Genomic DNA, 20,921 nt, shown 5'->3' on the forward strand with positions numbered 1-20,921 from the left:
AGTTGTAGGGAAGCGATATGACATAAATGAAATATAGAAAGTAACCCTGGTAGAATGATGCTGTCTCCTTTAAACATTTCCTTCTACACAGTTTCTCTTTCTCTGCCTCTCTGCTCTACTCTCCCCAACACAATGGACATGAAAGCCTATCACAATGTTAACTCCAACAGGTAACTTAAGTCCATTAACAGGGTCTACAGCCCTGTCGATAGGAACTATTCACTCCAAAAGCCAAAAATACTATGTTTTGTTATAAGTGAATTTTCAGGAAAGAAAAAAAAAACAATGGGAGGGCATGAGGCATTTGGAAAAAGAGACCTGATTTGTTCTTTAGAATAGAAAAGGTGCCTAAGAAAGGGCAGAAGTGGCTATAGAAAGGACCACCAAAACGGGAAGTTGGAGAACAAAAGTCAATTCACGGAATTTACTCCAGGTGAAAGATCTTTAGCTAAACCATCCTCACATATGTACCTCTCATGTGAGAGGAAAGCTGGTCTTGTTTCAGCCTTATAAACGTTTCCCTACATTACCAAACTGATCCTGAAGCAAATTTGGGTTTTCTGTGTTGTTAATGGTGATGGTGGTGCATGCGTGTGTATTTGTATTTTAAAAAAGGAATGACCTAAAGTCAAAGGCAAAAACACTATGATTCTTCTGCCCTGGCATAGAGTGGATCTGTCCCAGCTTACAGGATTTAGAGTCTACAATATAAATGAATTTGGAATTGTTAGACAGCAAAGGAGAAACCCATTAACCACTGCTTTATCAGAAGCACCTCTTCTCTACCCTTGGATGCTATGGGGAATAAAAGATCTTCGAATTGATTTACAGATCAAATTCAACTATTTGAATCACTCATTATTCTAGTTAAGAAGGTTCAATAAAAAGTCAGATTTATTTACAGTTCTGCCCAATTTAGCTACTCGCTTAGGAGGCAAATAATACATATTATGGAGTGAAAACATAGTATTCAAGAAACAAGGAGACATTGACTGAGCACCTGCTATGTGTAAAGATCTGCTACATATAAGACACATTGAGAAGCAAGGGGTTTTATAAACATGAATAACTTCAAAAGGAGAAAAGTATTTCAGAAATATGATTTCAGTATAATGCCTGACTGGACTGTCACAATGGAGCTATATTTAAAAAAACAAACATACAGAAAAAGAAGCTCTACAAAAATAGTACTTTTTGTCAGAGAGCTAAAGATCTGAGACAAAACTGGCAATCCTAAGAGGATAAAAGATGAAAACAAGTTACTTCCTAATTTTAGGACTATACTACAGACTAGTCAGACTAACTGGAGACTCTGGATGCCTACAGACTGCTTTCCTAACATCAATTTAAAACTATCCAAACATATGCTAAGAATTCTACTCACCTTTAAAACAATGAGTGGATGTGTATGAACTGGAGCTATTATTACACTGACAATGGGAATGTAAAACGGTACGTACAATCACTTCACAAAGTACTTTGGAAGTTTCTTCTAAAGTTAAACATACACTAACCATATGACCCAGCAATTCCACTCACAGGTATTTATCCAAGAAAAATGAAAACATTTGTCTGAACAAAGACTTGTACACAAATGTTCATAGCAACTTTGTTCGTTATAGTCAAAAACTGAAAACAATCAAATGCCCATCAATAGGTGAATGGACCTGTCATGATAGTCATTAAATGGAATATTAATCAGTAATAAAAGAAAAGAACTATTCATACGACAAGATGGATGAATCGCAACATTATGCTGAGCAAAATAAGCCAGACACAAACGAGTGCACGTTGTACGATTCCATTTCTTATGTGGAATTCTAGAAAGCAGATCAGTGATTGCCTGGAGCTGAGAGTCAGATGTGGGCACAGGAAGTTTTGAGGGGTATAGAAATGTTCTATATCAATTGTGGTGGTGGTGATTACATGGATATAAAATTTTAAAAACTCAATTGAGCACTTCTAAAGAGTATATTTTAATGTATATATTGTGCATTTTATAATACATGTACTTCAACTAAGGCGATTTAAAAACATTTTGGAAGTAACATATTTAGAACAAGGAAATAAATATCCCCACTATATGAACTGTACTGTTCAGATCATATCAAGGGTATGGTGTCTACTTCTGTGAACATCTTAAAGCAAACTAAAAATGAAAAAAATTTAAGAGGAAGGTAAGTTGAATGGTGAGTGTGTTGGCAATGTTATCATACATGAGACATGAATGAATGTTTTGTCTGGTGACAAGATGAAATAGGGACCTATAGTTGCCCTCATATGTATGAAGCACTACTCTCTAAGGGGAAGAAACAGACACATACTGGGTGAAAGTTATAAACACAGGGATTTTGCCCTCAATATACAGAAGATAATAATTACTTTAATGGGAGCTCAAATTAAAAATCAAATCACATTTGTTGAATATTCACTATATTCCAGATACAATGGAATGTGAAGCTTCTAAGAAAGTAGTTATTGAATTCTCATTGCTAAACTCTTCCTGTCAGGCTTACTGGAAAGGGAATTAGTGTGACATATTAGATGCCCTCTAAGAGTCTTCTTTTAGAATATATTTTACCCCTTTTATAAAACTTGAACTGAATTTTATGATTTCAAATTACTGAACTTTATACTTGCTACTAGTACCATGCCTTTCATATTTTGGTATTTAATACATTTTTTAAATTGTGCTTTGCTTTTTAAAATACATTGTTGTTCATCACTAACATTCTCAATGCAGATTTCCTGGTTGGTATAAGCCACCTAATGGTAAAATTCCACAGTATGGGAAAATAAAATACACTTTAGAATGATTCACTTTCTGATGAAATTTCAAGAATTACCTAATGATCCAAAAACTGTTGACACAGAAAAAGATAACAAGCTGTCCTATAAATGGAAAATAATTGACCAGGAAAATTGTGTTTTTCCTGCTTTTCAGGGGGAAAAAAAGCTCCCTAATGTTGGAAATGAGAAAGGTTAGTTTAAAATGCATCTTAACTGTGAGGCAGATGTAAAGTATGATGGCATATGTGGTGAACATTAATCACCTCCCTTCACATTTATTCTCCTCTTTTCTTTTCCCAGAAGACAGAACTTTAATTTGGGGATCCAAGGGTTCCAAAGAAGTTAATTCAACCCTTTACTTCAGGGATGGAACACACAGTCCAGCACAATTCAACAATTACAACTTTCAACTATCATGGCCACCGTGATTGGTTCTGAGGTGAAATATGACCTACACAGGCTGAATCAGAATAAATATCAGGACTTTTGTTAGAAATACTGAGACAAATACTCTTTTTTTCGAGTGGAGGTAAATATGGGAGCAATAAGCCTTAGGAGCCAAATCAGAACCAAGACAGCAATATCAGAATGAAGCCAACACCAGGAAGCCAGAATAAAGAAAGGAAGTCATGGAGCCACCGGATCATTCCCAAAGTAGCCCTATCTTTGGATTTTTGAGTTACATCAGCTAATGTATTTCATTTGTGGCCAATATTCATTGAGTCATTTTTTTAAAAAAAAATATCGTTTTTATTACTTGCAACAAAAACTGAGAAGGCAGGAACTTCATGCAAAGGAAAAGACTAGAATGCACAAGGTATCTATACGACTTTAAAACTGGTTTTGCAATTTACAGCCAAATTCATTACTAAAGTAATTCTGGTGTTAAATACAAACATAATCTAAGTCCCCATTTGTTGAGCAGCTTTTATTTGTCCTATGTGGATATTTCGTATTAGTACGTATTTTAAAACTTGTAAATGTTTTTAGATTCATTTTAACTTCCTCCTCCACATGAGCCTCAGACTTAAAGGGTCTGGGCTACATTTCTTGAATTGGTGGGGTGAAAACAAGATGGTGCCATCTCTATTCTCAATCTGCCACAATCAACTAGAAGTTGGGTCAAAGAGCCATCAACTTCTGGAATTCAGCTCCAAACGGATGAGGGAAATGTGGACAACATGAAGGTAGCCTCTGCTCCACAAAGCTTCTCACTATTCCTCTCGAACCCTGTTTCAGGTTCCAAATAAATCATAGCCCTGAGGATACAGATATAGAACTTTTAATAATGAGAGTACAAAGCTACCAGATGGTAAAATTGCTAAAAAGAAAGCTGCTGTTAAAAGCAAAGGACCCCAGTATTAATGTGACTCATCATTTAAAATATTTGTTAAGAACTATACAGAAAAAAATAATAATTAAATACTGGTAAGAAAAGACTTAAATGGTCTCACTTACCACTTTGGAATTTTGAGAACCACTGCAGATTCCGATCTATGTTCCTCTGATAAAAAATATCTAAATAAACAAGAAACAGGAAGCTGTCTTTGGTGACATTCAGGTAAAAAATCAATTTCATTTTGTCCACATATCACTTGATTGAGAAAAAAAAATATTCATAGGTGTCTATAGACAGTTTTTAGTGGACAATATCTTCCCCAAGATGTGGGAGGAGAAAAGATAAAGTTCAGTCACATAGTTGACTGTCTTATTAATTGAAAAAAAATGTATTCAGGCTTCCTAATACAGAAATTATGACAGATTTTCATGGTCTATAATTTTGTGAATAATTTCTCATCCACAATCAGTTAATCTCTAAAAGAGAGAGAGAGACAGTGGGGCAGAGAGAGAAATTGAGAGAGAGAGAGAGAGGAGAGAGGATTGAATTCAACCTAAGCTTTTCTCACAGAAAGAATATCAGTCCCAACTTAATTTAAGGTTAAAACTTTAGAGATCAGACTTTAGGATTGTTTTAAAAAGGAATATGTCTTAAATAAGAAACTTCTGTATTTTTAAAAATGGTTTCCTACTGCTTGGCAAAAACAAAGAAAAGAAAGAAAAGGAAACATGGTAGAATAAAAGGGCCAAAAGCCATTTGATCACAGGCAGATTATATTCTATTTCTATATTATCATATATTTCCTCTAATGAGCATGCATTATTTTTATAATATGAAAAGCAAAATCCTGTATTTTAAAATGGATCTGGGCATGCAGAAAGACCTTATGATTCCATATTTTTAAGCGTATAAAACAGCCTTACCTTCCTGCACCACATCCTTCCCTATGTGAGATAAAGTTAACTGCTCCTTCCAAAATGATGGTGGAATACTTAAAGCCACTTGACAGTCTCCTTATCACCACCATATTAACCACTGGATATTTCAGCAGTTTAACTATAATGTGCCTAGCTTCCTAGATGTGTAAATTGATGTTTTTTTAAATACAGAAAATTTTCAACCATTATTTCTGAAATAATTTTTATGCCCCATTCTCATGCTCTTCTTTTGTGACTCCAATTACACATATGCTAAATCATTAGGTGTTGTCCCTTAAGTCCCTGAGTCTCTGTTCATCTTTCTTCAATCTTTTCTTTCTAGGTTCTTCATATTGAATAAATTTTATTGATATGCTTCAAGTTCACTGATTTTTCTACTATCTCCAATATGCTGTTAAGCTCAACCAATAAAATTTTAATTATAGTTACTGTTCTTTCCAGTTCTAGAATTTCCATTTAGCTCCTTTTTATAGTTTTCATTTCTTTGCCAAGATATCCTATCTATTCACTCATTAAGACCACAGTAACTGTTTTTTGTTTTTTTTAAGTCCTGATATGGGTGTGCATACTTAAGTCTTTGTCAACTAAATCCAATATCTAGGCCATCTCAAGGTCTGTTTTATTTATTTTTTTCTTCACTAGGGAATAAAATTTTCCTGGGTTATTTATTTGTTTGTTTTTTGCATGTCTAATAATTTTCATTGTATATTGAACACTGTGGTAATAAAACATAAAAGTGACAATATATTTGGTCATGTGAAAGTAAATTTATAGACTGTGAAGAACGATAAGACATGTAGATAAAAGCAAACATAAAAGGTGAGGAGAATATTACTAGTAGCTAGGTTCCTAATGGCTTTACTGATGAGGAGGTCCAGTTCCTTGTGAGGCCAGGCTATTCTTTGGGATTTCAAGAGTTATGCCAATATCTAATATGTGTCAAAATTGCACAAGGAGAAAATGTTAAATTGAGGAATAAACCAAATAAATAAAAATAATAAATAACTAAAATAAAGTTTTCAATAACCAGACCCCAGTAATCAAAGGTATGAGTAACATTATTAAACAGATTTTATTTTTAGTAAAAAGATAAATGCTCTCAAAAGATAACAGATTAATATTAAGAAGATTAACATATCCTGAAACAAGTAAATATTTCAATAATTCCTCCAGGGAAAAATACGCTATCACTGGACCCTTAGTTCCAAAATTATTCAAAATACTTCATTCCAGGTGGCTGGTCCTAACTACATTTTTTTAAAGTAAAAAATGAACAATTATTGGAATAAGCTGATTGAGATAACAAATATTTCTTTAATCCAAAAGAAACAGAACAGAGAGAAATTCTAAGTCATATTTGAAATAGAAATAAACATGAGGAAGAAAAAAAAAAAGAAATAAACTTTAGAAGAGGGAAAGGATAGGAAATTATTACACCCAAGGGGAATTCTATTACTCAGACATATAAGAAAGGAGATGTAAAAAGTAATGGGTCCAAGCCAATAAACTCCCTAGGAATCTCCAACAAACCAATCACCTCAAAATATGAGTCAATTCTGGTCACCCCTGCAGCCAACTATTCCTACTTAATTAAAAAAAAAAATGTTCCTAATTGAGTAATCCACATTTAGAAGTTAAAATGAAAATGACAAAATCCTAGCAGTTTTCTTTTACAGCACAATTCAAAGTATCCATTATTTTCCAAGCAGCAAATGAAAATGTCAAAAACATTCTTGCTGTAGATATTTAGTTGTTTTCTGCCAAATTAATGAAAGGAAAATATTGCACTTTGAATTGGTTAATTACCACGAGTCCTTCTGCAAAGGGCTCCTGCTTGCAGAATTAAGCCAGCTGTAGTTGGCACACTGCCCTAATATTCATGGAGACCAGACTATAGGCTCCACTGTACTCGAAAGACATTTAGTTTTTGGCATCCATTCATTGGCTTACAAATCATCAGTTCTAACCACTATAGACACTCAACTGTCTGAAGTAAACAGGGCAGAAAGCACCTGCATTTAATAGGGATGTACCACATTCTGCTTCTTTGAAATTTTAAGAGCTAGACTTAAAATACAAAATGAACAAATATACCCTGATTTATATATCTTCTAGAAACTAGAGCTACTTCAACAAAAATCCTCTAGTGACAAAGCTACTTCAAGGAAAACCTCTAGGGATAAGGCAACTTCAGGAAAGGAGGAATTTGCAGAAATTCTTTTTTCTCAGTTCCAGGCCAGAGTGAATGGCCTATTTCAAACACAGGCCTCTTGGGAACCTACATATAGAGCTCATAATTTGTCACTTCCTAGGATCCAAGACAGACAGGTGCTGATCTGCCTACTTCCCAACCTGATAAAATAACCATATCACTACTTAAACCTAAGCACATCTCTCCTTTCTCTCTTCATCATGCCATTCTCTTCTCTACTGAAATTACAAGACATGAAATGCGTTCTCTATGCTGGATGACATATTGGATGTGCTTCTTTGAAATTAAATAGGAATATGTTTCTCATTTTTTTTGAAAAGTACATTCCATTAGTCCTTTTATTTGGGAGAGAAGGAGTAGACTGATATAGAAAATAACTAATAATTTCTCTCTCTTCTTTTTCTCCTCTTTCTAAATAAAATGGAAGAAAACATCCTGAATCAAGACAGATGAACACTGATAAACCTAGGAATACAAGCTGGCTTCTCTAAGATCCACTTCATCTGGTCCTCACAAGTAAGCACCCTCGGCCTCCAAGTATGTCACCTCCTTATAAAAAGTCTTGCATCAAGGAATGGAAAGAACACAGAAGCCAATAGTTGATCCTAAAAAAGGTCATTCAACATCAACTAAAACATTGATGTACATTAACATCTAAGTATTATGGCAAATGTAAAATTAGTAAGCAATTTTTTTTTAGGATTAAGAAAAAACCCTTAAATTCCTAGTCAAAAACATTTAGAAAACATTAAACATTCAGGCTTTGAGACCTTGACATAATTAATCTACATTTATCTTTTAAAAAATTGAAGGTAACATACAACGACAACCAGGATGCTTAAAGGGTCTAGAAACCATCAGAGAAACAGTATACAAATAAACAAAAGAAGGTAGAAAAAGAGAAACAGGGAACAAAGAACAGATGGGGCAGAGAACAAACAGTAAGATGACACACTTACAATGAACCATATCAACAACCACAGTAAATATAAATGATCTAAACACTCCAGTTAAAAGACACATATTATCACACTCCTAAAAAAGCAAGACCCAACAATATGTTGTCTTTGAAAAATGTACCTTAAATATAGACACAAACAGGGTAAAAGCAAAAGGATAGAAAAAGACACACCATACTAACACTAGTCAAAAGAAAACTGGAGTGGCTATACCAATATCAGAAAAAGTTGACTTCAGAAAAGAACTATTACCAGGAATACAGAGGATAATTTCATAATAATAAACTGGTCGATTCATCAAGAGAACATAATAATCCTAAATGCTTATGCACCTAATAAAGAGCTTTAAAATACATGAAACAAAAACTGATAGAAGCCAAGATATAGAATATTCTGGCCATAATACAACTCTCAAATTTAAAAGAATTCAAGTCATACAAAGTATATTCTCTGCTCACAAATGAACTAAATTAGAAAACAATAACAGAAAGATCTCTGGAAAGCTCCCAAGTATTTTAGAATTAAATAAGACATTTCTAAATAACCAAAGAGTCAAAGAAGAAACAAAAAGTGGAGTTAGAAAGTATTTCCAACTGAATAAAAATGAAAACACACCACATTAAACTTTATGGGATGCTGCTAAAGCAGTTTTTAGAGGGAGATCTGTAGTACACAACATCTATATTAGAAAAAAGGAAAGGTCTCAACTCAATGACTTCAGCTTCTACCCTAAGACCAGGAAAAAGTAGGGCATCTAAAACCCAAAGTAAGCAGAAGAGAGTAAATAATAAAGATCATAGCAGAATTCAGTGAGGTAGAAAATAGTAAAACAGGAAAAGTAAATGAAACAGAAAGCTTACTCTTTAAAACGGTCAATAAATTGATAGATGTCTAGACAGACATGTCTGATCAGAAATTAAAGATGTCAGGAATGAGAGAAGTGACATCACTAATCGACAGATCATATGGGAATATAACAACTTTATACCAATAACCTTGACAACTTAGAAAAAATAATCAATTCCTTGAAAGACACAAATTACCAAAGCTCATTCAAGAAGAAATAGATAATGTGAGTAAACCTCTACCTACTACAGAAATTGAATTTATAGTTAAAAACATTCCCACAAGAAAAATTGCAGGCCCAGATGGCTTCACTGAAGAATAATCCTAACAGTTTTCCCAAAAATTACAGAGGAAAGAATACTTTCCAATCTATACTCTGAGACCAGCATTACTCTGATACCAAAACCAGACATAGATTTTTTTTTTTTTTTTTTGCGGTACGCAGGCCTCTCACTGTCTTGGCCTCTCCCGTTGCGGAGCACAGGCTCCGGACGCCCAAGCTCAGTGGCCATGGCTCACGGGCCCAGCCGCTCCGCGGCATGTGGGATCCTCCCAGACTGGGGCACGAACCAGCGTCCCCTGCATCGGCAGGCGGACTCCCAACCACTACACCACCAGGGAAGCCCCGACGTAGATATTTTTTAAAGGAAACTAGAGACCAATATTCCCCATAAACATAAATAAAAATTCTAAAAAGCTAAATCTAACAATATCCATAAAAGATAATATATCAAGACCAAGTGGAGTCAATCATTGGTTTCAAAGGTAGTTCAGGGTTTCAGGGATGGTGAATTAAATGTAATTCACCATGTCAAGAAACTAATAAAAGAATACCTTAGGATCACCTAAATAGGTACCAAAAAGGATCTTGCTGTGATTTACGTCATAGAGTGTTCTGCCTATGTTTTCCTCTGAGAGTTTTATAGTGTCTGGCCTTACATTTAGGTCTTTGATCCATTTTGAGCTTATTTTTGTGTATGGTGTTAGGAAGTGTTCTGATTTCATTCTTTTACATGTAGTTGTCCAGTTTTCCCAGCACCACTTATTGAAGAGGCTGCTTTTCTCCACTGTATATTCTTGCCTCCGTTACCAAAGATAAGGTGACCATATGTGCGTGGGTTTATCCCTGGGCTTTCTATCCTGTTCCATTGATCTATATTTCTGTTTTTGTACCAGTACCAAACTGCCTTGATTACTGTAGCTTTGTAGTAGAGTCTGAAGTCAGGGAGCCTGATTCCTCCAGCTCTGTTTTTCTTTCTCAAGATTGCTTTGGCCATTCGGGGTCTTTTGTGTTTCCATACATACTGTAAAATTTTTTGTTCTAGTTCTGTGAAAAATGCCAGTGGTAGTTTGATAGGGATTGCATTGAATCTGTAGATTGCTTTGGGTAGTATAGTCATTTTCACAATGTTGATTCTTCCAATCCAAGAATGTGGTATATTTCTCCATCTGTTTGTATCGTCTTTAATTTCTTTCATCAGTGTCTCATAGTTTTCTGCATACAGGTCTTTTCTCTCCTTAGGTAGGTTTATTCCTAGGTATTTTATTCTTTTTGTTGCAATGGTAAATGCGAGTGTTTCCTCGATCTATCTTTCTGACTTTTTGTTGTTAGTGTATAGGAATGCAAGAGATTTCTGTGCATTAATTTTGTATCCTGCTACATTACCAAATTCATTGATTAGCTCTAGTAGTTTTCTAATGGCATCTTTAGGATTACCTACGTAGAGTATCATGTCATCTGCAAACAGTGACAGTTTTACTTCTTCTTTTCCAATTTGGATTCTTTTTATTTCTTTTTCTTCTCTGATTGCCATGGCTAAAACTCCCCAAACTATGCTGAATAACAGTGGTGAGAGTGGGCACCCTTGTCTTTTTCCTGATCTTAGAGGAAATGCTTTCAGTTTTTCACCTTTGAGAATGATGTTGGCTGTGGGTTTGTCAATATGGCTTTTACTATGCTGAGGTAGGTTCCCTCTATGCCCACTTTCTGGAAAGTTTTTATCATAAATGGGTGAATTTTGTCAAAAGCTTTTTCTGCATCTATTGAGATTATCCTACAGCAATGGAAATAAAAACAAAAATAAACAAATGGGACCTAATGAAACTTAAAATCTTTTGCACAGGGCTTCCCTGGTGGCACAGTGGTTGATAGTCCGCCTGCCGATTCAGGGGACACATGTTCGTGCCCCGGTCCGGGAAGATCCCACATGCCGTGCAGCAGTGAGGCCCGTGAGCCATGGTTGCTGAGCCTGCGCGTCCGGAGCCTGTGCTCTGCAATGGGAGAGGCCACAACAGTGAGAGGCCCGTGTACAGCAAAAAAGAAAAAAAAAATCTTTCGCACAGCAAAGGAAACCATAAACAAGATGAAAGGACAACCCTCAGAATGGGAGAAAATATTTGCAAACGAAGCAACTGACAAAGGATTAATCTCCAAAATACACAAGCAGCTCATGCAGTGCAATATCAAAAAAATAAACCGAATCCAAAAATGGGCGGAAGACCTAAATAGACATTCCTCCAAAGTAGACATACAAATTGCCAACAAACATATGAAAAGATACTCAATGTCACTAATCATTAGAGAACTGCAAATCAAAACTGCAATGAAGCATCACCTCACACCACTCAGAATGGCCATGATAAAAAATCTACAAACAATAAATGCTGGAGAGGGTGTGGAGAAAAGGGAACCCTCTTGCAATGTTGGTGGGAATGTACATTGATACAGCCACTATGGAGCACAGTATGGAGGTTCTTTAAAAAATTGAACTACCATATGACCCAGCAATCCCACTACTGGGCATATACCCTGAGAAAATCATAATTCAAAAAGAGTCATGTACCACAATGTTCACTGCAGCATTATTTACAATAGCCAGGACATGGAGGCAACCTAAGTGTCCATCAACAGATGAATGGATAGAGAAGATGTAGCACATATATACAATGGAATATTACTCAGCCATAAAAGGAAATGAAATTGAGTCATTTGTAGTGAGGTAGATGGACCTAGAGTCTGTTATACAAAGTGAAGTCAGAAAGAGAAAAACACATACGGGATGCTAACGCATACATACGGAATCTGAAAAAAATGGTAGTGATGAACCTAGTGGCAAGGCAGGAATAAAGACGCAGACGTAGCGAATGGACTTGAGGACACGGGGGGTAAGGGGAAGCTGGGACGAACTGAGAGAGTAGCACTGACATATATACACTGCCAAATGTAAAATGGACGGCTAGTGAGAAGCTGCTGCATAGCACAGGGAGATCAGCTCAATGCTTTGTGACAACCTAGAAGGGTGGGATAGCAAGGCTCAAGAGGCAGGGGATATGGGGATATATGTATACATATAGCTGATTCACTTTGTTGTACAGCAGAAACTAACACAACATTTAAAGCAATTATACTCCAATAAAGGTATTTTTAAAATAAATAAATAAATAATAGAAAAAAAAATAGGTACCAAAAACGTATTTGACAAAATCCAATATCCATTTCTGATAAAACCCTCTGCAGAGGAGACAACAAAAGAACAATTATTTAGCCTGATAAAGTGCATCTATGACAAACCTATAGTTAACATCGTACTTAATGGTGAAAGACTGACTGCTTCTCCTCTATGATCAGGAACAAGATAGAAATGGTTGCTCCTATCACTTCTGTTCTTTGTTATGCTGGAGGTTCTAGCCAGTGCAACTGGGCAAGAAAAAGAAATGAAAGGTATTGAGAAAGGAAGATGTAAAACTTTCTTTATTCACAAACAACATGATCTTCTATGTAGAAACTCAGACAGAATCTATAAAATAGCTACAAGAACTATTAAGTTTTAAACAGTTTCAAGACACAAGGGCTCCTTTGAGAAATTGCTAATTCTAAGGCTTGGGCACGGAAAATATAAGATGAGCCTTAGGCATCTTGTAGTGTGAAAAAACAAGAAAGTGCTGAGAAAAGGAAAAAAAGACACACAAAAAAGATGGAAGTAAGTCCAAGGGACACAAGACCCAACCTAGAAGAGCTCCCAAAGGCCAGAGCTGGAATAAGTTAAGTGACAATATTTAAAAAATCAATCACACGTCTATTTACTAATAAACAAACACTGGAAGTTACAATTAAAAAGCAATACCATTTACAATAGCATCAATACATATGAAACACTTAGGAATAAATCTGACAAAAGATGTGTAAGACCTGTACACTGACAACTACAAAACATTTCTGAAAGAAGTTAAAGACATAAATAAATGGAGAGGTATTATTTAGTCACGGATTATATGACTCAATATTGTTAAGTTCTTCCCAAATTGTTCTAAAGATTCTATACAATTCAAATCCAAATCCCAATAGGCTTTTTTTTGGTAGAAATTGACAAAGTGATTCTAAAATTCATGAAAAAAAGCAAATGACATAGAATAGATAAACAACTTTGAAAAAGAAGAAAAGAGGGCTAACAAAATTACCTGATTTCAAACTTTACTATGAATCTACAATAATCAAGACAATAAGTTATTGGAGTAAAAATAGACAAACACACCAACAAATAGAATACAGTTCCAAAACTGACCCATACCTAAATGGACAACCAGTTTTCAACAAAGATGCAAAGGCTTTTCAGTGGAGAAAGGACAGCCTTTTAAACAAATATTGCTGGAACAGTTGGATATTCATATTTTTAAAAAGTGAACCCTCATCCATCTCACAACATATACAAAAACTAACTCAAAATGGATTGCAGGGTACAGGTTAACAACTCTGAAACTGCTTTACATGTATACTGTAAACAACTGGGGTTGAACAAATAAGTACTAAATGGATGGTGAGAACCATGTTTCTCACTGCTGGAGAGAGACATTATGGAAAAACATTATGTGGTAATGGAAAAGAGCAACATCAGTATGATTCACATTTAGCTTAATATAGATAAAAATGGATAGATGCAGAAGTAATTATAGATGTGTATATCCATCAGTTAGCATACATACATATATTTCCTGGCTCTGCTTGCTGAGAGAACCTAGACATAGTGACACCCCAGTAGCAGAAACCAGCATATCCAGTGCCCACATCTTGGTTCCTAAATAACATACCCCCAGAAAAGTATCTAGGGCTCCTTTGAGAAATGGCTGATTCTAAGGCTGGAGCACTGAAAATATACGATGACCTTAGGCATCTTGTAGTGTCAGGAAACAAAGTGCTGAGAAGAGAAAAAAAAAAGGAAAAGAGTAAGTCCAAGGGACACAGGAGTCAACCTACAGGAGCTGGAATGGCCAGAACTAGAATAAGTTGAGTGGCAAAATAAAAACATAGTACTTGATTATAACTTAAAGTATAAAACTAATATACATGAATCCATACTGGTATAATAAATTATTGAAGAAATAAATAAGTGGAGAAGAAGAGACAAATAATAAATACCATTTATAGTACTGATCTTACAAAAGGATTCCAAATAATTTATGTAGATACTCATCTCCAGGAAGTAAAGCATAATTCCTCCCCCCACCTCCCTGGAGCATGGGCTATACTTAGTGACTTGCTTCCAAAAAAGTGGAAGTGACTTGCTTCCATGCTTTAGCATGGAAAGGGTAAGAAAAAACAAAAAGATTAACTTTACAGTGGAGAAACCTGGCAAATATCACTTTGGCTGGGTGATCATGGTTAAGCAGCACCGGTGATAAAGCATGTTGATAGCATGTGTCCACCCACGCCCACTTCTCCCAAAAATCATCCCAATCTAATGAAAAGAAACATCAGACAACCCCAAATTGAGGGACATTCTACAAAATATCTGACCTGTACTGCTCAAGATGGTCATGGTCATTAAAAATAAGGAAAGACTAAGAAACTGTCAAGGATCAGAGAAGACTAAGGGGGCATGAGCCCTAAACACAATAAGAAATTCTGGACTGAATTCTGGAACAGAAAACAGTTAAAATAAACTGGTGAGGGTTTCCCTGGTGGCGCAGTGGTTGAGAGTCCGCCTGCCGATGCAGGGGACACGGGTTCGTGCCCCGGTCCGGGAAAATCCCACATGCCACGGAGCGGCTGGGCCCGTGAGCCATGGCCGCTGAGCCTGCGTTTCCAGAGCCTGTGCTCCGCAACGGGAGAGGCCGCAACAGTGAGAGGCCCGCGTACCGCAAAAAAAAAAAAACCCAAAACTGGTGAAATCTAAATAAAGTCTTAAGTGTAGTTAATAGTAATGTACCTATATTGACTGCCTAGTTTCGACAAATTTACCATGGGTATATAAGATGTTAATAATAAGACAAAGTGGATGAGTGGTATACAGGAACTCTATATACTACCTTTGCAACTTTTCTGCAAGTCTAAAACTATTCCAAAGTAAAAATTTTATTATAAAAATGGATTATAGACATAAGTGTAAAAAGTAAAACCATAAAACTTCTATAACAAAATATGTAATAAAATATTTTAGACTTTGAGTTAGGTAAAGATTTTTTAGAAAAGATGCCAACAGTATAATCCAGAAAAGGTAAAATTGATAAATTAGATTTTACCAAAATTAAACCTTCTGCTATTTGAAAGACACTGTTTGGGAATGAAAAGACAAGCTGACTAGGAGAAAATATCTGCAAATCATATATCCAGTACAAGACTTGTATCAATAATGTATAAAGAACTCTTAAAATTCAATAATAACCTGATTTAAAATGGACAAAAGATCTGAACAGACACCAGAGAAGATATAAAGATAATAAATGAGCACATGTTCAAAATTATTAACCTTAGGATGATGCAAATTAATACCACAAGGAAAAACCACTACACACACTTTAGAATGAGCTTGGTTTACCAAGCATTGGTAAGGATGCAGAGGAACTAGAACTCTCATACTATGCTGGTGGGGATGTAAAAAGGTACCATCAGTTTGAAAAGTTTGGAAGTGTCTTAAATATTTAAACATATTACCCGTCATATTACCCATTTAAACATATTACCCATTTAAACACATTACCGTCATATAACCCAACTATTCTACTCCTAGGTATTTACCCTCCTCCCCCAAAAAGAAAGCCTATGTCCATACAAGGTCTTATAACATCAATGGTCATAATTACTTTAATCGTAATACTCAATAACTGGACATAATCCAATTGTCCATCAACAGGTGAATGGATAAACTAACTGTGGTATATCCTTATAATGGGACAATACTCATCAATAAAAGGAAATAAAATATTGTTACCTGCAACAATATGGATAAATCTCAAAATAAGTATGCTGACTGAAAGAAGCCAGACAAAAAAAAAGAATGCATACTGTATGATTTCATTTATATAAACTTCAGGAAATGTAAACTAATCTATATTGACAGAAACAGAGGAGTAATTGCAGGGGTTGGGAGGGTGGGACCGGGCTTGATGGGACAGGGAGTGGTGGAACAAAGAGAATATAAAGAGACACAAGGAAACTATTGGGGTGACTGCATAGCCATTACTTTGATTGCAGTTATGGTTTCACAGATATGTGCATATATCAAAGTTGTATACTTTACATATGTGCAGTTTATTTTATGTCACATATACTTCAACAAACCTGTTTTTTTAAAAAAATCAACAACCACAAAACCTGGAAAACCTGAAAATACACTAAGCCTGGAAATGAGAAGCTTGAAAAAAGGGATGATGGCTTTTGACAAACAGCTGATGGCACAGCAAGTGAAAGATTGATTAAACTTGGTCTATGTGGCTTCAAGAGAGAACTAGTACCCACGCAGTAGAAATGAAAAAGAAGCTGCGTCAGATACACGAGAAGAATATTCTACAATTCCAATTCGAGCTGTCCAAACATGGATTTCTCTGTAGGGTAAAGCACCCTTGCAAAGGAGTTTAAGCAGAAACTCAAACAATCACCTGTTAAGTGAGGTCCTAGAAGAAATTCCCACTTGAGATAGGAGACAGTATTTCTTCATCTTTAAAGGTACTAGTTATAAAAACAGAATAGTTTCCACTTGGGGAGAAAGTTATTTAATCATATTCATCAGACCATAAAGCCACCGACACCAAATATTTTGAATGGTTTAAAGCATTTGGGAATATATGAGCAAGGTCAATGAACACCCTTGTCAATCGTCAACTGGGACATCCACACAGGGAAAGCAATAAAGAAGGCTTCAAAAATAAACATAGTTTGTAAAATATGTATTTATCTTGTTCGTCTGTTTTTGCACATACTAAATTTTTATAAATTTCTTGAGGGAAAGGAGCACTTATAATGTTTACCATGTAATTCTAAGTACTTATAAGTCAATAACTAATAATAATTGCTGCCATTTATTGAATATATATTACAAGCCTAGAAATTTGAGCAAAGCATTTTGAACACATGAACTTTACAATACTGCAAGATAGCTATTATCCCCATTTTACAAATGAAAAATCATAGGCTGAGGGAAGTTAAGGGGACCTTCACATTGAGGATCTGAAGTCAAGTCTGGCTCCAAAGCCCAATGATATAAGATTGCCTCCTAGTTCACTGAAGAAATAGGGACCATCTGATGGTCACTGTGTAATCTCTTTCCTCCCTATCCAAATATTTCCTATAATCCTGCCCAATTTATTTTTCAAAAATACAAATTTTCTCATGTTATTCATCCAGCTTCATTTCCCTCAGTGCCTTGTAACTCCTCTCCTTACAAGTCTAAACTCATCAACATGGTGAATGAGAGACCTTCCTGTCCACTTTTCCAACACCACTTCCATTTATTTCTCCTGTATATTCCAGATATACTAAAATACTGGCAAGTCTAATGAAATGCAATACATCTGTACTTTCTGTTTTCACTTCCCTGAATGCCCTTCCTCTTATTTTCAGCCTGGTGAAGAAACTTTTATCCTTCCAGACTCACTTTAAATATTGTCTCCTCTATTGAAATCTTCATTGACATTCCAGCAACAATTAGAGTACCTTGTTTTACATGTACATCACTCTATTCATACTAATAATTATTTGCGATTTTGTTTCTTGCCAAAAAAAAAAATCTCAAAAACAGTTATTCATCTCTAAATCACCAGTACCCAAGCCCAATTCCTGACATACGGGAAAGGTTCAATAAATGTTTATTGACTAAATGAATGGATGATGGACAGGTGGATGAATAAGGAATTAAATGGCTATAGTAACCAGTAACAAGAATTAAACTAAACTTGAATTAAACAAGAATAAGGAAAACATAAGGGTTTTCCCTTTTTATTGATATACAAAAGAAATTGTACTGCCTATGACAGAGATATACTAGTTGCCACAATTATAACAGACACACTACACCTTGTTAATTCTACATGAGTTCATCCTAAATTATGCCTTAATTGAAGCAACTATTATTACCTAGCCTATTTGATCGTGCAGCCCTATTAAAACAGTTTATTCAATCAAAACTAAGGGTATATATAATTTGATGCAAAAATTAATTCTCAAGACTATATAAAATGGTTGGAAACCAGGGGATCTGTGAACTACTCTGATTACTTGTCAAGGAGAAAGCCAGAGAAATAAACTTTTTGTGACCTCCTCCCAGAAACAAAACTATTCACAGATTTTACCATTTCAAGATACAACCTTGTTTAGAGTTCTCCTGCAGATAATACGACATCAAAAAACCTCCCACCATTTAAAATTTCAGGTTCCTTGCTTCCATTCTTCATGATTTAAAATTAAAATATTTTGATGCCTGGCCAATGTATCTTTGATTAAGTTCCTAAAATCAGTCTTAATATATAAGGGGGATAATTTAAGGTACATTTTGGGGGGGCTTCTTTTTTCATCTTATTCACTTGTACAGAGCTGACATGGAAATAGCTTAGTTTCCTGTTGGACACTGGTGTTTTATGTTATAATCAGGCTAGACCTAATTCTTTTTAAAAATGCAAAATAAGATGGAACTAAAAAAAAGTCAAGAAGCTTTGAGAACCACTCTCAGCTAATGGAAAAATTATTTTAATTACAAGAGAAATGTTCGAAAGCAATCTTCCAGGTGAAAACAAAGCATTAGTTATCGGCTGAGGAAAATGCTTTTCCTAAAGAAATATTCACATGTGCAGAAATCCTTAGTCTATGAAATAAACGCCTTATACAGGTAGGTAAAAAAAAATTCACACCTTGGTAATTTTCTTCTAAAATGCTGCCTCATTATAGCAATAACATTTTGATTTATGCTAGAAAGGGTTCCTTTCTGAAAAATTAAAATGTATTTTAAAAAACACATAGGAAGAAAACTGTGGTGCTCTATAAAGTACTCAAACAGTATATAGCAGTCAGCTTTGCTTTAAAAGGACAAAAGAAGCCATTTTAAACCACATTAACTGTAATCATCTTTTTTTTCTGAAACATGATAGTAAAATGGGGATAATAACTGAATGATTTCAGATCCCAGCACTGAAAAATTTGGACTATAAAATGAAAAGACAAAAACAAAACTTTGGGCTAAGCTGTCCATTAAACAAAAGGAGAATATTTTCCAAAAGCTGGTGTAAATCTTCTCAGATTAGGCGGCAAACACAAGATATGCAATTTGTTTTGATTTTTCCCTTTGCTATCTTCAACTTTGTTCCTGAGTTTCCTTTTATAAATAAACAGGTTAACATAAGGAGGTAACTGATTGCTTAACTTATCACATGTGATCTTTCAAGGGATATGTTTCAGTTCATTCAAGTTCTGGCTCCTTTCACTATTTCTTGTCTCCTACATGAGAATATGATATTCCATAAAAGGAAAGAACACCATGTGTGAATTAAGTAAGAAGGGTTCATGAGAGAACTGGAATCTAATTACACAAACACACTTCCCTACAGGTGGATATAAGTTCAGAAATCTCTGAAATCTCATCTTTAAAGGCTAGCAGTGCTTTTTTAATTATGCTAAAAGTCCCTTGTCTGCTTGATCTCTCATGAACAATTTTAATCAGGCAAGCCTAATACACTCCGTCTCACAGACAACTTACCAGAGCTCTCAACTATGAGCTAATGGGAAGACAAGGAACCACAAGGATTTTTATTAAAAGGAAAAAATGGCCAGCCTAGAGATTTGGCCAGCAATAAAGATTAAATCATCCTTTTTCCCCACTCAGCCTACTTAAGAACTACAGACATGTAATTAATTTGCTCTTGAGATTTACTCTGTAAACATAAACACACCATTTAAAACATATTACATCCTTACAACTCACAGTGGTTTTTCATTTTTCTCCTTTCCCATTCACAAATGGACTATTATACTAACAACCAGTTTGCCAGACTCTAAGAATAACCCCTAAAATGTATCTCTTCCGCCCAAAAGGAGAGCCACAATCACTCTCTTTAGTCTATAAGACTCCTGACAAGATCAAAATGAATGTGAAATGATAATTAGAAGGACCAAAAATAACCCCATCTCCACCTTTTAGTTGATCCCCAAGTGCACTTGCTCCTTTAGCTATCTCCAGTCCTCAGTCCATTCTGAGGCCCTTTCAGTACAGCAGCCTACCCCAACCTTCATTTTTCAACTGCTCTAAACTACCTAAACCTAAGAGCCGCCATTTTAAACTCCTTTCTCTTAATCAATACAACCCATAAACTCCAAAAATGTATTGATGGTTGCCCTGATCCTAAGTGTCGGCATGTATGCTACACTGAATTGATTTTCTCTATCTTGATCTCCCAAGCTGCTTTGAAATTAAAAATTCAAAACTGTAAACGCTGATCATAGTTTACCTGATTAGTTGCTGTGTGGTTTGTAGCATATTCTCAACCCCCTCTGTGCCTCATTTCTTTCATCTGTAATACTGTAATTAACAATACACTCCCTTAAAGAGTTGATCTAAGGATTAAATGACATAATACAC

At 35.3% G+C, this 20,921-nt stretch overlaps 1 protein-coding gene across 7 annotated transcripts in view; it reads right to left on the minus strand.

Annotated features, from left to right (window-relative positions):
- Positions 1 to 20,921, minus strand: part of RFX3 (regulatory factor X3) — a 289,832-nt gene that overhangs the window by 183,895 nt on the left and 85,016 nt on the right. Inside the window, exon 2 of one of the 7 annotated variants that reach the window (XM_067744272.1) lies at positions 14,170 to 14,276. The exons of 5 other annotated variants lie outside the window; for them this stretch is intronic. The gene's annotated coding sequence lies outside the window, so the exon portion shown is untranslated. Of the gene's footprint in view, positions 1 to 4,248; positions 4,293 to 14,169; positions 14,277 to 20,921 lie in introns of those variants that run through there. One more of the 7 variants, XM_067744271.1, reaches the window with a different exon arrangement.

The sequence above is a fragment of the Pseudorca crassidens genome, chromosome 7 (genome assembly GCF_039906515.1).
Source record: "Pseudorca crassidens isolate mPseCra1 chromosome 7, mPseCra1.hap1, whole genome shotgun sequence".
NCBI lineage: Eukaryota > Metazoa > Chordata > Mammalia > Artiodactyla > Delphinidae > Pseudorca > Pseudorca crassidens.